Source organism: Phyllobates terribilis, unplaced genomic scaffold (genome assembly GCF_046119375.1).
Source record: "Phyllobates terribilis strain yellow unplaced genomic scaffold, ASM4611937v1 Scaffold_2__4_contigs__length_985480577, whole genome shotgun sequence".
In the NCBI taxonomy this organism is placed as follows: domain Eukaryota; kingdom Metazoa; phylum Chordata; class Amphibia; order Anura; family Dendrobatidae; genus Phyllobates; species Phyllobates terribilis.
In genome coordinates, this window is record NW_027362762.1 from 881,215,126 (window position 1) to 881,229,777 (window position 14,652).

The 14,652-nt window shown below is 43.3% G+C and overlaps 1 protein-coding gene across 2 annotated transcripts in view; it reads right to left on the bottom strand.

The window, feature by feature from the left end:
* The window catches only part of EPHA6 (EPH receptor A6), a 1,434,803-nt gene that overhangs the window by 594,687 nt on the left and 825,464 nt on the right, over window positions 1–14,652 (bottom strand). The gene's annotated exons all lie outside the window — the stretch shown is intronic.

Sequence of the window (14,652 nt, forward strand, 5' to 3'; positions counted from 1 at the left end):
TAGCGCAGGGCAGTTTGATGAAGGGAACCAAGTGACACATCTTGCTAAAACGGTCCACGACCACCCAGATGACCGTGAAACCCTCAGAGGGGGGAAGGTCAGTAATAAAGTCCATAGCCAGATGTGTCCAAGGTGCACTAGGAACCTCCAGAGGGCAAAGCAACCCCGCAGCAGGAGTATGTGAAGACTTAGATCTAGCACACACAGTACATTGAGGCACCCACTTAATGACCTCCTTCCACCATCCAGGCCACCAAAAACTGCGACCCACAAGTCTCTTGGTCTCAGAAATTCCAGGATGACCTGCCAACCGAGACTCATGACACACAACAAACAAATCTCTCCTAAAGGTCCCAGGCACAAACATCCTCCCATGGGGAGTGTTAGATGGGGCATTCTCCTGTGCTTTAAGAATCTCATCATCCAAAATGGAGTGCAATGCAGAAATCACAACACCTTCTTGTAAAATGCTCTCCTCCTCCTCAGCACCGACCATGGGAGAAAAGCTGCGAGACAAAGCATCAGCTTTAACATTCTTGGTATCCGGGATGTAAGTAACGGAAAAATTAAACTGCGAAAAAAAAAGTGCCCACCTAGCCTGACGGCATTCAAGCGCTTGGCAGCATCAAGATACATCAGATTTTTATGATAAGTGAAAACCTGAATGGGAAAATCAGCACCTTCCAAGAGATGACGCCAGTGTTCAAATGCGAGTTTAATAGCCAGCAATTCCCGATTACCAATATCGTAATTAAGTTCAGTCTCAGAAAATTTTTTTGAAAAAAAGGCACAGGGATGTACTCCATCCTTGTTTTCCTGAGACAACACCACACCGACCCCCACAGAAGAAGCATCAACCTCAACCAAAAATGGCTTAGTCACATCAGGCTGCATAGGGATGGGGGCAGAGCTGAACCTCTCCTTTAGAAACACAAAAGCTTCAATGGCCTCAGTAGTCCACTGAACTGTATTAGAACCTTTCCTGGTGAGATCGGTCAGTGGTTTAACAATAATAGAAAAATTTTTAATGAATTTTCTGTAATAATTGGCGAAACCCAAAAACCTCTGTATCGATTTCAAACCAATAGGCCTAGGCCATTCCTTCACAGCTTGAACTTTCACCGGGTCCATCTCAAAGCCCTCGCTGGAGATAATGTAGCCCAAAAAAACTAATTCTCTGTACAGCGAACTCACATTTCTCTAGCTTAGCAAAAAGCGAATTGTCAATTAATAACAGTAATACCTCACGTACGCTCCGTCAATGAGACTCCAGGTCAGGCGAATAAATCAAAATGTCATCCAAATACACAACCACATTTTTGCCAATCAAAGGTCTAAGGATGTCATTAATAAGATTCTGAAAAAATGCTGGTGCATTGGTAAGACCAAAAGGCATAACCAAATTCTCAAAATGACCCACAGGAGTGTTAAAAGCAGTCTTCCATTCATCACCCTCCTTCATGCGCAACAAATTGTATACCCCCCGGAGATCAATTTTAGAGAACCACTTTGCCCCCACTAACTGGTTAAACAAATCAGGAATCAATGGCAGTGGGTAGGGATTGCGTACAGTAATTTTATTAATCTCGCGAAAGTCCAAACAAGGACGTAAACCGCCGTCCTTTTTTTTAACAAAAAAAAATCCAGCAGCCACAGGTGACTTAGAAGGTCTGATATGACCGGCGGCCAAGCTCGTCTGTATGTATTCCTCCAAAGCCTTTCTCTCAGGAATAGTCAGATTAAATAAACGACTTTTAGGAAGAGTCGCTCCAGGGACAAATTCAATGGTACAATCGTAGTCTCTATGGGGAGGCAAAATTTGCGACTCCTCCTCAGAAAAAACTTTCCAAAAATCCTGAATAGGTACAGGTAATTCCCCTTTATCCACAGCAGCAATGCGCCCGTTACAACACTTGTCATAACACTTAGGGCTCCAGGACTTAATTTCATTGGTAGGCCAATCCTGTACAGGATTGTGCAATTTTAACCAGGACAACCCCAAAACTACTGGAGAAGGCAAATTATTTAATACCACCAAATCCTAATTTTCTTGGTGAATACCATTAATAATGAGGGGAAATTCATAAACCTTGTGAGTAACACATTTCAAGGGAGAGCCATCGACATAAACCACGACAATAGGGGATAACAAAGGTTTGGGTTTTAAATTAAGCTTTTCCAAGAATCCCCCATCAATTACATTCAGAGTTGAACCACAATCCACAAATACCCGAAATTCAATTAATTCTTCCTGAGCTGCGGTAGTAGCAGAAAGAAATATACCCTTAGTGTTTAAACAGGCTATACGGGCGTAACTGACCTTTTTTTTTTCTTTGTTCATACGAAGCACACAGTTCTTAATGAAATGGTCAGATTTGCCGCAATAAAAGCACAAACCTTCAGAAAACCTGCGGTCTTTTTCCTGAGAGCGTGGTGACATCGCTCCAATCTCCATTGGCTCTCCAGTGTCAGTACAGACCCTCTCAAGACTCTGAGCTGACATGGCAGAGGATTTACTCTCATTAACCCTTGCACGCAGTCTCCTGTCCACCCGTATAGCTAATTGCATTGCCTCCTGCAAATTTCCTGGTGTAGGATAAGCAATCAGCAAATCCTTAACCCTTTCACCTACCCCAGCAAGAAACAAACTTTTCAGAGCTGAATCGTTCCACACCACCTGAGCAGACCACCGACGGAAGTGAGTACAATAATTTTCCACATTACCTGATCCCTGCCTCAAATGTCTCAATTCCGTCTCAGCTGATGAGACACGATCAGGATCATCATACAACAACCCCAAAGCAGAAAAAAACTATCCACTGATCTAAAGCACAGATCACTAGGTTGGAGAGAAAAGGCCCATCCCTGAGGTTCTTTGCGCAAAATTGACATTATGAACTTCATGCGCTGTGATTCATCACCAGAGGATCTGGGTCTCAAACAAAAATACAATAAACAAGCATTTTTAAAGGAAAAAAAATCTTGTTGTTCACTAAAAAATAAATCAGGCAATCGTACCTTTGGCTCCACAAAATGCGCTCCAGAACAGCTACTCACATGTTGTTGGAGCTCGGCCACCTCCAGAGAGAGTCCCTGCAGGCATTGAGCCAAATCCTGAACCGACACCATGATGGAAACTGGAGGTCTTTCCTTAGAGAAATTTTTTGGGCTGGACTTACTGTTAAGAACTGCTACAAGCACTAAGGAAAGACAGGAGATCTGTCCCTACAATAGAACTAAGCTAGATCCCTACGATGTAAAGGGGAACTGATCCTGCGATCAGACCCGCTAAAGTCCTCAGCTAGTCTGAACGAAGACCTATAGATGTGAGGAAGGGATCCCTACAAGAACTAGGGACTGGGAGAAAGATGGACACCTCCTAGCAGAAATTGTAGCAGTAAAAAGACAAACAAACAACATAGAACATAGAGGTCAAAAGACCTAGCTAAAAGACGGTTGCCATCTATTTAATTGTCCAGTATTCCTTTGGCGCTCCCTGAGACCGCTGCACCATTGTTTATTTGTGAAATATCTCCATACGGAGCCAAAGCGGCAGGAGCAGCCTGGTCTATTTGGATGTGTGAGGACCTGCGGTTATCCAGCCTCCGGGTTAAACTACTGAGGACCTGCGGTGACGTGGTATCTGGTCCGGCAGGATCGTGTGACCACTTGAGGAGCACGGAGTTGCGAGGCAAACACCGACAGGACGGTACTACAAATAGAGGTGACCCGGAGCCTCATTAATCACACGCTTAATCTTGGTTGTGTAGACGTACACAACCATCACAGGTGAGTGTACTGGCACTTTTTAAATTATTTAAATAGCCCTGTGAGTCTACACAAGCGCCCTTTCTTTTCTTTTCGCAAAAGACCTAGCTAAACTGACTGAGAAAGGTAACAAAGCACCTGGCTAGCTTAAGAGTAGAAATTACAATGAAGTCCAGCAAGGCCAGAAGGGCGGAGCAGGATTAAATAGGCAAAAACGGTCATGTGACCAGCATAATAGAAAAAACCTAACAGGAGAGTTCTAACAGTAAGACCAGTAGGGTGCTGGCAGGCCAGGTAGGTTAGCCGGAGTAGACGGGGGTCGAGCAGGACAAACCGGAACCAGACAGGTCTTATGGCTTTCCTGACCCCAACGGAGCATCTCACCCGAGCTCCAATTCAGGACGGGCTCATGTCTCCGTAACCAAGGCAGGCAAAGCAAGAGTGGATGAGAGAGACCGGACAGTACGTAAAAGGAGATCTTCTCCGAGTGCAGCATTCCCACCTGAAGAGCTACCGGCTCAGTGACCAACAAAATGGTTTCAGGGAGAAGCTTCCCATCCACAGAGGAAACCACTAAAAGATCCGCCAGACGTATGGTAGGGATCTGAAAATGCTCCACAATGGCCTGTTGGATGAGATTCCCAGCGACTCCGGAATCCAGATGTGCAGTCTCGAAAAAGCGGGTCTCACCACTGGTAATGGAAACGGCGAGAGTCAAGGGCGGAGAGGAAGAACTCTTGCCTTGTACGACCTCTCCGAGCGGTCCTAGACACTGGAGTTTCCCGGTCTCACCGGGGAAGAGCGGATCTGATGCTCTATATTGCCACAATAGAAGCAACTCCCCTCAGCACGACGGGTCTCCTGGTGAGACTTGACCATCTTTACTTGGTCAATTTGCATAGGCTCTGGAGAAGACACCCGGGGGAGTGCAGGTTGCGAGACTGGACTTTGGAAGACGGGAGCAAGGAGCAGAGGTTTCCTCTCACGGGTCATCTCCTTAGCGCGTTCCAGAAAACGGATGTTAATCCGGGTAGCTAATGACACCAGGTCGTCCAGGGAGGAAGGTATGTCACGACCGGCTAGCTCATCCTTGATCCGTCTGGAAAGTCCCTTCCAAAACGTGGACACCAGGGCCTCATTGTTCCAAGCAAGTTCAGATGCGAGGGTTCGGAAACGCACGGCATACTGGCCCACACTCCCTTGGCGGAGTTGGAGAAGTGAGGAGGCAGTAGAAGATTTTCATCCAGGCTCATCGAACACCTTCCGGAAGCCGTGAGAAAAGCCACTCCAACGCCTCTCCGGTGAGGTGAGACATGATGAATGCCACCTTGGCCCGGTCGGAGGTGAACTGGTGTGCCAGGAGTTCAAAGTGCAGCGTGCACTGATTTATGAAGCTCCTTCATAGGGCCTGGTCACCACCATAACGTGGAGGAGCAGATAGCCGGGGTCCAAAGCCGGATGCCACAGCGCCACGGGGATGAGGTGCCGCCGAAGCGGGTGCCGCTTGGTTAGAGGCCGACACAGTCGGGGTGGACAGCGCATCCAGGCAGGAGTTGACTGTCCGCAGGTAGGACAGGATAGTATCCTGTTGGGCTCTTTGCCAAGTGACCTCTTGGTACAGGTCTGAGAGCAAAGGAGCCTGGGAGCCACCTGATTCCATGACCTGTGCAAACTGTTACGGGTCTGGGTGGTGGAACCTCTGTGCTGGGATGCAAGGAGGGACCAGAGGGGCATAACTAAGCACCTACTCGGACCGATGCTGGCCACACGGCGGCTTAGTCGACTCCGTAAACCAAGGAGGGACCGGGCAGGGGAGCCAGACAGGTGATCCGGGTAGACAAGCAGGCATACACAGCAGGTAACCTGACAGGTGATCCGGGTAGGCAAGCTGGTGGGCAAGGCAGGTAGACAGGCTGGCGGGCAAGGCAGATAGACAGACTGGTGGGCACGGCTGATAGACAGGCTGGCGGGCACGGCTGATAGACAGGCTGGCGGGCATGGCTGATAGAAAGGCAGGTGGACACGGCTGACAGACAGACTGGTGGGCACTGGAACCTGAGGGCTGAGGAGAGTGTTAGCACACAAACAACAACCTTGCACAGGCACCTCCATTGTGAGGAGGTGCTTTAAATAGGAGTGGTCCTCCGGCTATTGGCCGGGGACCCTTTAGGACGGCGTGCGCGGCCCCTTTAAGAGGGAGGGAGCATGTGCCCTAAGCACAGTGCCCGGGAAGCTGCGAGCGGAGCGCGCAACAGCAGCAGGGGAGCTGGAGGACGCCGGACCAGGACCGCGGCGGTGAGGGGACCGACGTCTCTGCCCGGCAGGAGGCGGAGACGCCAGCGCTACACCTTTTCTCCTGAATGGCTTTAGCTTTTTACTATGAAACAGATACAAATTCACTAATGAATGATGCAAATTGTCTCTTTAAAGAGAAAGGGGACTAGAACCCTAGTGCCACCTACAGGAAGGAGCAATCCTAAAAGTCAATAGTGACCCTTTAACGAACTCAATTGAGTTTCTGGTTCTGGCTTATATCCTAAGTCATGTGAAAAGGCTTGTTAAAGGGTCACTATTGACTTTTAGGATTGCTACTACCTGTAGGTGGCACTAGAGTTCTAGTCCTCTTCCTCCCTGAAGAGACAATTTGCATATTTCCCAGAGGAGCATTGGGGCTTTAAAAGTCTCCTCACTGTGACATGCTTAACATGTCAATCTCCGCAAGGAGAAATGTTACCCCTTGCATACTAATGAATGATAAAACAAAACTAAAGTGTCCTGTTAGGCAGGTGATGTATATTCCTAATAGTATCTTAGCGAAGCAAAGACTTTCCATTATTAAAACGATTCATTAACTGTAAAAGTGAAAACAATTTGAGTTGAAAAGATCTTTGTACCTTTATTTTTCATTATTTATATACTTGTTTATTAACAAACTCATTGGCTGCACAGTTGATTAATTCTATACGTAAAATGAACTAAAATACCAAATATATGTAGGGTCTGCCGCCAAGTGTTAGCTGTGGCTAGGCATGTTTAATGTACTGTACATTTATTTATTTTATTATTTACTTATTTTGCTCACTTAAATAGAGCCATCATATTCCACAGCGCTTTATAGACATTATCACCTTCCCCATGGGAGGAAACAGGGAACCTAGAGAAAACCCACAGGGAGAACATACAAACTCCTTACAGATGTTGTCCTTGGTAGTATTTGAACCCAGGACCCCAAGCGCTGCAAAGCAACAGTGCTAACCACTGAGCCACATTGCTGCACAATCAATCCCTTAACCTTTGTGACAAAGACAATAAACCATGTGGAACAGACAAGAGAAAGAACAGTTTATACCATACAATAGTATAGGGTCCAGCCCTATAAGTAATACATACACTGAGAACCAAGCAAGCAGCTATAGATATGGTGGGTGGAGGCAATGTTAGAATACTGACTGTTTATTCCAGGTTATACAGTATGCTTGTTAGTGGCAGGGGCATATCTAGGGAGGGCCAGGTGGGGCGTTTTTCCTGGACTCAGCCAGCAGAGGGGCGCCATCGAGCTGCCTGATGTGGTGGTCCGGGGTGCCTCCCCGGTGGTGGCATTTTGCTGACCCCATAGTGGGAGTCGACCATTTTCTGAGCCGGCTGTCAAGCTGACAGCTAGCTCAGAGAAGGTGCAGTGCGCAGACTCCCAGTGATCAATTATACTTGCGTCTTTCAGGCACAAGTACAAGCTTTTTCATTGATTGTTCTATTTAAATCATGTTATTATACTTATACTAGGTGGATTTAAATTATGTACCACAATTATTGACTACTCTGCACAGATCAATTATTCACTATTTTAGATTATATTGATATGTTATTTTCTGCAAGGGGATTTCTTCTCTTTTTTTGTTTATTTGTTTTTTTTCTGTCCTATATGTTTTTTAATCATGTTTTTTAATGGTGGTGTCTAATGTCCTGAGAACAATAATACATTTTGTATGAATTTTTCACGATATTCACGAATTATTCGGTGTGTTTGGTGTCTTTTATGTCCCATGTCCTCTTTTCTCGCTTGCCTATATGGGGACTCTGGCACAAACATGCAGTTAGATAAATTGTGGTGCTAGGTCAGACATTTTTCTTTTTTCCAGTGGCGGCTGGATGTAAATAATGTACGGAGCGAAAAAGCACAGTCCCATTCACTGTGTAGTGGCCACTGCTGAGTGCTGCAGTGAAAAAGCAAAGCTGAATTCACGGTGTAGTGGCCACTGCTGGGTACTACAGATCAGCTTCTATTAATTTGAATACACTCTGTGCACTGTTTACATCCAGCTGCTATATCAGCTGATTGGTGAGGTGCTGAATGTTGGACCACCTCCAATATAATATTAATAACCTTTCCTAAGGATAGTGACTTGTACTTGTATTAGGTAGGGAGTAAATGTTACACCAGGGGCAATATTGTTTTTTTTTTTTTTTTTGATCCCACAGCAAACATTCAACATTCATTAAAAGGACGGTCATGGTAAAGAAAAAAGTTTTTGTTGCTTTCCCCCAAAACAGCACCACTCATGCCCACTGGCTGTGTCCGGTATTGCATCTAGCAACCATTTAAGTTAATGAAGATGAGCTGCACTACCAGAGACAACTCATACGAGCAGAGTGGCACTTTTTCTGAAAATTAAATAATAAATAAAAACTTTTTTTCTTTAATATTGATCAACTGTTTGTCAGAAATTAACATATTTGTTTCACAAGAATTTTTCTTTTTTTGTGAGGGGTCTTTTTACTTCCTTTAAAAAAAAATCTGGAAAAAAAACAAACAAAAATTTCTGTATACTTACAGAAAGAATAAATAATGTACAACATTAATTTTACTTTTCTGGCACTTCATCCCTGCAGCAGGGTAAACCATTGCAGCCACGCTAAGTGTGACATTTGATTAGCTGGAGTCTTTTTTTTTAGCTTCTGTCAAATTCACAGTAATGGTAGAAGATAGCTCGAAGTCTTTTGTATTTTCTTAATTAAAATTCAATGGAAGAATGTAGACAGGTGAGCTTGGCAAAGTTTCTGGAGATCTCCAGCAGGTTTATAGACAGACACTAAATGGTAGAGAATTTTATCTTTTGCAGCTATGATGGTTTGTGAACATATAAATCCAAATAACAGAGTCAAAGCAAAAACTAAAACCACGGAAAAATATATGAATGCGACTAATGTTGTTCACTTAAAACAACTTTTCTAAAGCACAAAAGGTATAGTCTGTTGTCAGTGCTGATAATGCATGATGAGAATAATATACTGTATACAAGACTGCATTCCACAATCCAATAAGAATACAAAGAACAGCAAGAAAAATACTATAAAGTACAGGGACAAAGCCAAACTATAATATAGCGCATTTCTACCTAAGAAATCGGTCTTCCTTAGGTCTCCTACAAATATCAAGTAGATTGCGGGGGACCAGCTGCTATATCAACTTTATACTTTTTATAATGATATTACTTTTTTTTAATAGGTGTCATTCATTTAAATACCTATAGCTATAGAGGAAGTAGTTGTCACTACTTAAAGGGGCATTTTGTGGTTGGTGCTGTATGTTGTTGCACAATGTGGCTGGTACTGTATGTGGGTGTGAGTGGACCAAGGGGCACATTGTGTTGTATAATGATTATTGATCCTTGTGCTTTTATTCATGTACAAAATATTGATTACTTATCCCAATGTTTGTGCCATATTGGGATATTGTCTAAACAGGAAACATAGGTTGGGGGGGCTGACAAATAGGGCCTGTGAGTTTATTAAGGATCATTGCTGGGAAACCATGTATGACGAGTGTGGCCACATAGTTTTTTTCACTATAACATTATTTAGGGATGACACTATAGAAAGAAATGATTGGCATCAACAACAATTCTCTGAGTTGATGCAGGTTGTTAGTCTAATGCAAAGTCCAACAAGATAAGGTCTGAACACACTGAACAATTATACGTAAAGTAATGATCATGTATGGTGAAGAGCTTGAATCTGTAGACTAAGGTAGAGAATGAAGAAGGCACCGATGGAGACCGTGCCCCATGTTGAGCTGCCATTCCCAATGATGGGAATGTGAAGTCTAGACCAGATGTGACAGAGGAGACACCTAACATTTGTGAAGGACTGTATTAAAATAGTGAAGAGTTACCACACTGTGGGCTTTACATACCTGGTATGGATGAGCACAACTATTTCCTTCAAGACAGATTTCACTACTGAACAGTTACCGGTTGATGAGAATTAACGCAACTTTTCCGAGGGAGTGTCAACCATCATTATTAATAACCAAACCTGGACAAAAAGACCCTCAATAAAAATAACATAAATCAGAAAAACCTTTTGTAAGTACCAAAACAATAAATTGAACCTATAAATAACTCCCCAAAAAATTAATAAATGCACAAAATCCATATACCTAAATTTTATTAATTACACAATCAATACACAAATACTAGAATAAAAAAATATATTAAAAACACCCCATAAAACCCAGAACGAGCAGGCAATGTTGTCAATAGTAAATCACTCTATGGCAAATGATAATATACCAGCCTACAAGAAGATACATGTGAGGAGCTGCCCACTTACTAAAGACTATGATACTTTTCCAGCAACGGACCACCATTTTTGTCAATATTATTATTGTGTTTTATTAGAGATTTACTTGTTATGTTTTGTATAGTTCTGCTAACTTGTCAGTATGTGCACTACATTCACTTGTAAAATGTCCAGCATTCCACTAATCTGTATCTCAGGATATCTGTATCTCAGGAGTATCTAACCATTGTTCCAACAGCCAATAATCTCATTATATGTATGTATATAGTAGACACAGCAGAGCCGTCACCACAGGGGGTCTTATATGCAGTCTCAGATGAAGGCTTCTACAATATTCTTCATTGTTTTTAGCTAACAGTAAATGCTTAAGGGGGAGGGTGTGATCACTCCTGACCTGGGAGTGGACTGATCCCAGTGGAATGAAGGAGAGACATGTTTTAGTCAGAGTTGTGTGGAAGGATTGAAGGAAGAGGATGGAGAACGTGGACTTGGAAGGATGGATTGATAAACATGTTACCATTATGGATTATGTCGTTTGGATTTAAACTTTCTTAAAAGGACTGCTGCTACTGGCTACCCGTGCTTTCATCGTTGTATCTACCGTCTAGAGGATCATGAACTGTAGCTACAGACTATACTGGCTGGAGATACGAAATCTGTGGGCCAACCAAAAGCTGGGAGACAGTGAGTATGGCCTTATACAAAGCCAGTGGAACTATTGAACCCAGATTGGGAACTTGAGGACAGAGAGAACTGTATTTTGGCCATTTACCTGGAATTGCTTTACTACTATGGCTGTGGTCAATAAAATATTGTTGCATCGTTAACCTGCCTACGTGATTACTTACAACCCTCAACCTCAGATCTTTACAATACATGACCAAAATTTAGTCAAAATACTACTGATAATCTTTATTACGTATACATAAAAAGATGATAGGGGTGAAAAGGGAGGGGGAAAAAAATTCCACAAATAAATTAATATCCATAAATATATCCAATGGTGAGAAATACAGATGTTTACAATAGGTAATTACTACACTGCTCAAAAAAATAAAGGGAACACTCAAACAACACATCCTAGATCTGAATGAATGAAATATTCTCATTGAATACTTTGTTCTGTACAAAGTTGAATGTGCTGACAACAAAATCACACAAAAATCATCAATGGAAATCAAATTTATTAACCAATGGAGGCCTGGATTTGGAGTCACCCCCAAAATTAAAGTGGAAAAACACACTACAGGCTGATCCAACTTTTATGTAATGTTCTTAAAACAAGTCAAAATGAGGCTCAGTATTGTGTGTGGCCTCCACGTGCCTGTATGACCTCCCTAAAACACCTGGGCATGCTCCTGATGAGGTTGCGGATAAGTCTCCTGTGGGATCTCCTCCCAGACCTGGACTAAAGCATCCGCCATCTCCTGGACAGTCTGTGGTGCAACGTGATGTTGGTGGATGGAGCGAGACATGATGTCCCAGATGTGCTCAATCGGATTCAGGTCTGGGGAACGGGCGGGTCAGTCCATAGCTTCAATGCCTTCATCTTGCTGGAACTGCTGACACACTCCAGCCACATGAGGTCTGGCATTGTCCTGCATTAGGAGGAACCCAGGGCCAACCACACCAGCATATGGTCTCACAAGGGGTCTGAGGATCTCATCTCGGTACCTAATGACAGTCAGGCTACCTCTGGCGAGCACATGGATGGCTGTGCGGCCCTCCAAAGAAATGCTACCACACACCATTACTGACCCACTGCCAAACCGGTCATACTGAAGGATGCTGCAAGCAGCAGATCGCTCTCCACGGCGTCTCCAGACTCTGTCACGTCTGTCACATGTGTTCAGTGTGAACCTGCTTTCATCTGTGAAGAGCACAGGGCGCCAGTGGCGACTTTGCCAATCCTGGTGTTCTGTGGCAAATGCGTCCTGCACGGTGTTGGGCTGTGAGCACAACCCCCATCTGTGGACGTCGGGCCACTCATACCACCCTCATGAAGTCTGTTTCTAACCGTTTGTGCAGACACATGCACATTTGTGGCCTGCTGGAGGTCATTTTGCAGGGCTCTGGGAGTTCTCCTCCTGTTCCTCCTTGCACAAAGACGGAGGTAGCGGTCCTGCTGCTGGGTTGTTGCCCTCCTATGGCCCCCTCCACGTCTGCTGGTGTACTGGCCTGTCTCCTGGTAGCGCCTCCTGCCTCTGGACACTACACTGACAGACACAGCAAACCTTCTTGCCACAGCTCACATTGATGTGCCATCCTGGATGAGCTGCACTACCTGAGCCACTTCTGTGGGTTGTAGAGTCCGTCTCATGCTACCACGAGTGTGAAAGCACAACCAACATTCAAAAGTGACCAAAACATCAGCCAGTAAGCATTGGTACTGAGATGTGGTCTGTGGTCCCGACCTGCAGAACCACTCCTTTATTGAGGGTGTCTTGATAATTGCCAATAATTTCCATCTATTGTCTATTCCATTTGCAAAACAGCATGTGAAATTGATTGTCAATCAGTGTTGCTTCCTAAGTGGACAGTTTGATTTCACAGAAGTTTGATTCACTTGGAGTTATATTCTGTTGTTTAAGTGTTCCCTTTATTTTTTTGAGTCAGCAGGGAGTATCCATAAGGTGTGGTAGTCCTTTAAATAAATAATAAGTATCCCTAATTCCTATGTTGGCATAGTGAATATAAGATTAAATAGATAGGAAGTTCAAGTTAGAGATAACATGATAAAAGTGAATGGAGCGCTCATCTACATGATCAAAAATTGCAGATATATGCAAAAAGACATTCTGGAAGTATGATACAGTGTATTAGAGTAAGCACAAATCTCACACCAGAAGCTTTTTCCCGACGCGCGTTTCGCCGTCAATATAATTCGTCAAACAGTGGAGGTACAGCATTATGCTAACACATAACCAAAAATAAATTCAGGGACCAAAAACGTAATTCTAAGAAAGATAACATAATAAGAATTATAAAGAATCTCAATTATAAAGAAGACCCCTTAGAAAAATTGAGCTTTGAGCACAGTAAATCAAAATGTCATACCAAACACAAATACATACATAAAAAATTTAAGTAAACTGGCCTTGATTATCATGAGAACAGCAGAGGCTTTCAGCAAAGTGAAATAGTGCAAACGTGCTTACACCACACGCCATCATCAATGGACCAAAAAGCAGACCACACTGCCAAGAACCCTGACTCGCATTTCACGTATGGCTCTGTTAGGTCTAACTATTACACCTAATGTTCATAATTGTTGCTGTTGAAACCTTAGGATTTAGAGTGATGACCAAGATTGTACCTCAGTAGGAGTCATAACCATTAATAATTGTATCACCCAAAGGAAGAAAAATAAGTAAAGGCTTTTATTTGAACATTGCAATCTGAAGTACTGTGTAAAAGTTTTGAGCAGGTGTTGAAAAATGCTTCAAAGTTAGAATGTTTTCAAAAATAGAAGTGTTAATAGTTTGTTTTTATCAATTAACAAAATGCAAAGTGAATGAACAAAAGAGAAATCTAAATCTAATCAATATTTGGCATGATCCCACTTTGCCTTCAAAACCCATTAATTCTTCTAGGTACACTTGCACACAGAATTTGAAGGAACTCGGCAGGGAGGTTGTTCCAAAGATCTTGGAAAACTAACCACAGATCTTCTGTGGATGTTGCTTAAGTAAATCCTTCAGTCTCTTAATATAATCCCACACAGAGCTCAGAGCTCTGTGAGAGCTACTATATATCATCACTTTCAAGACTCCTTGCTATTTACACTGAAGATAGTTCAAAATTACATTGGCTGTATGTTTGAGGTTGTTGTCCTGCTAAAGAATAAATTTGGGGCCAATTAGATACTTCCCTGATGGTATTACATGATGGATAAGTATCTGTCTGTATTTCTCAGCAATGAGCATGCCAATAATCTCAACCAAATTCCCAACTCCATTTGTTAAAATGCAGCTCCAAACTTTCAGGGAACATACACCATGCTTTATTGTTGCATACACTCATTATTGTATAGCTCCTGCCATTCGATGAACACATTGCCTTCACCAGTCCAGAGCACCTTCTGCCATTTTTCCTATTTTTTTCACGAATAGTTGAGTCATTTGGCCTTGTTTCCATGTCAAAGGTTTAGTTTTCGGCCACAATTTTTCTATGAAGACCACTTCTGGCCAGGCTTCTCTGAACAGTAGATGGGTATGCACTAGTGATGAGAATGAGCGCGCATGCTCGTTACTCGAGATTTACGAACATGCTCAGGTGTTTTCCGAGTATCTTCAGAGTGCTCTG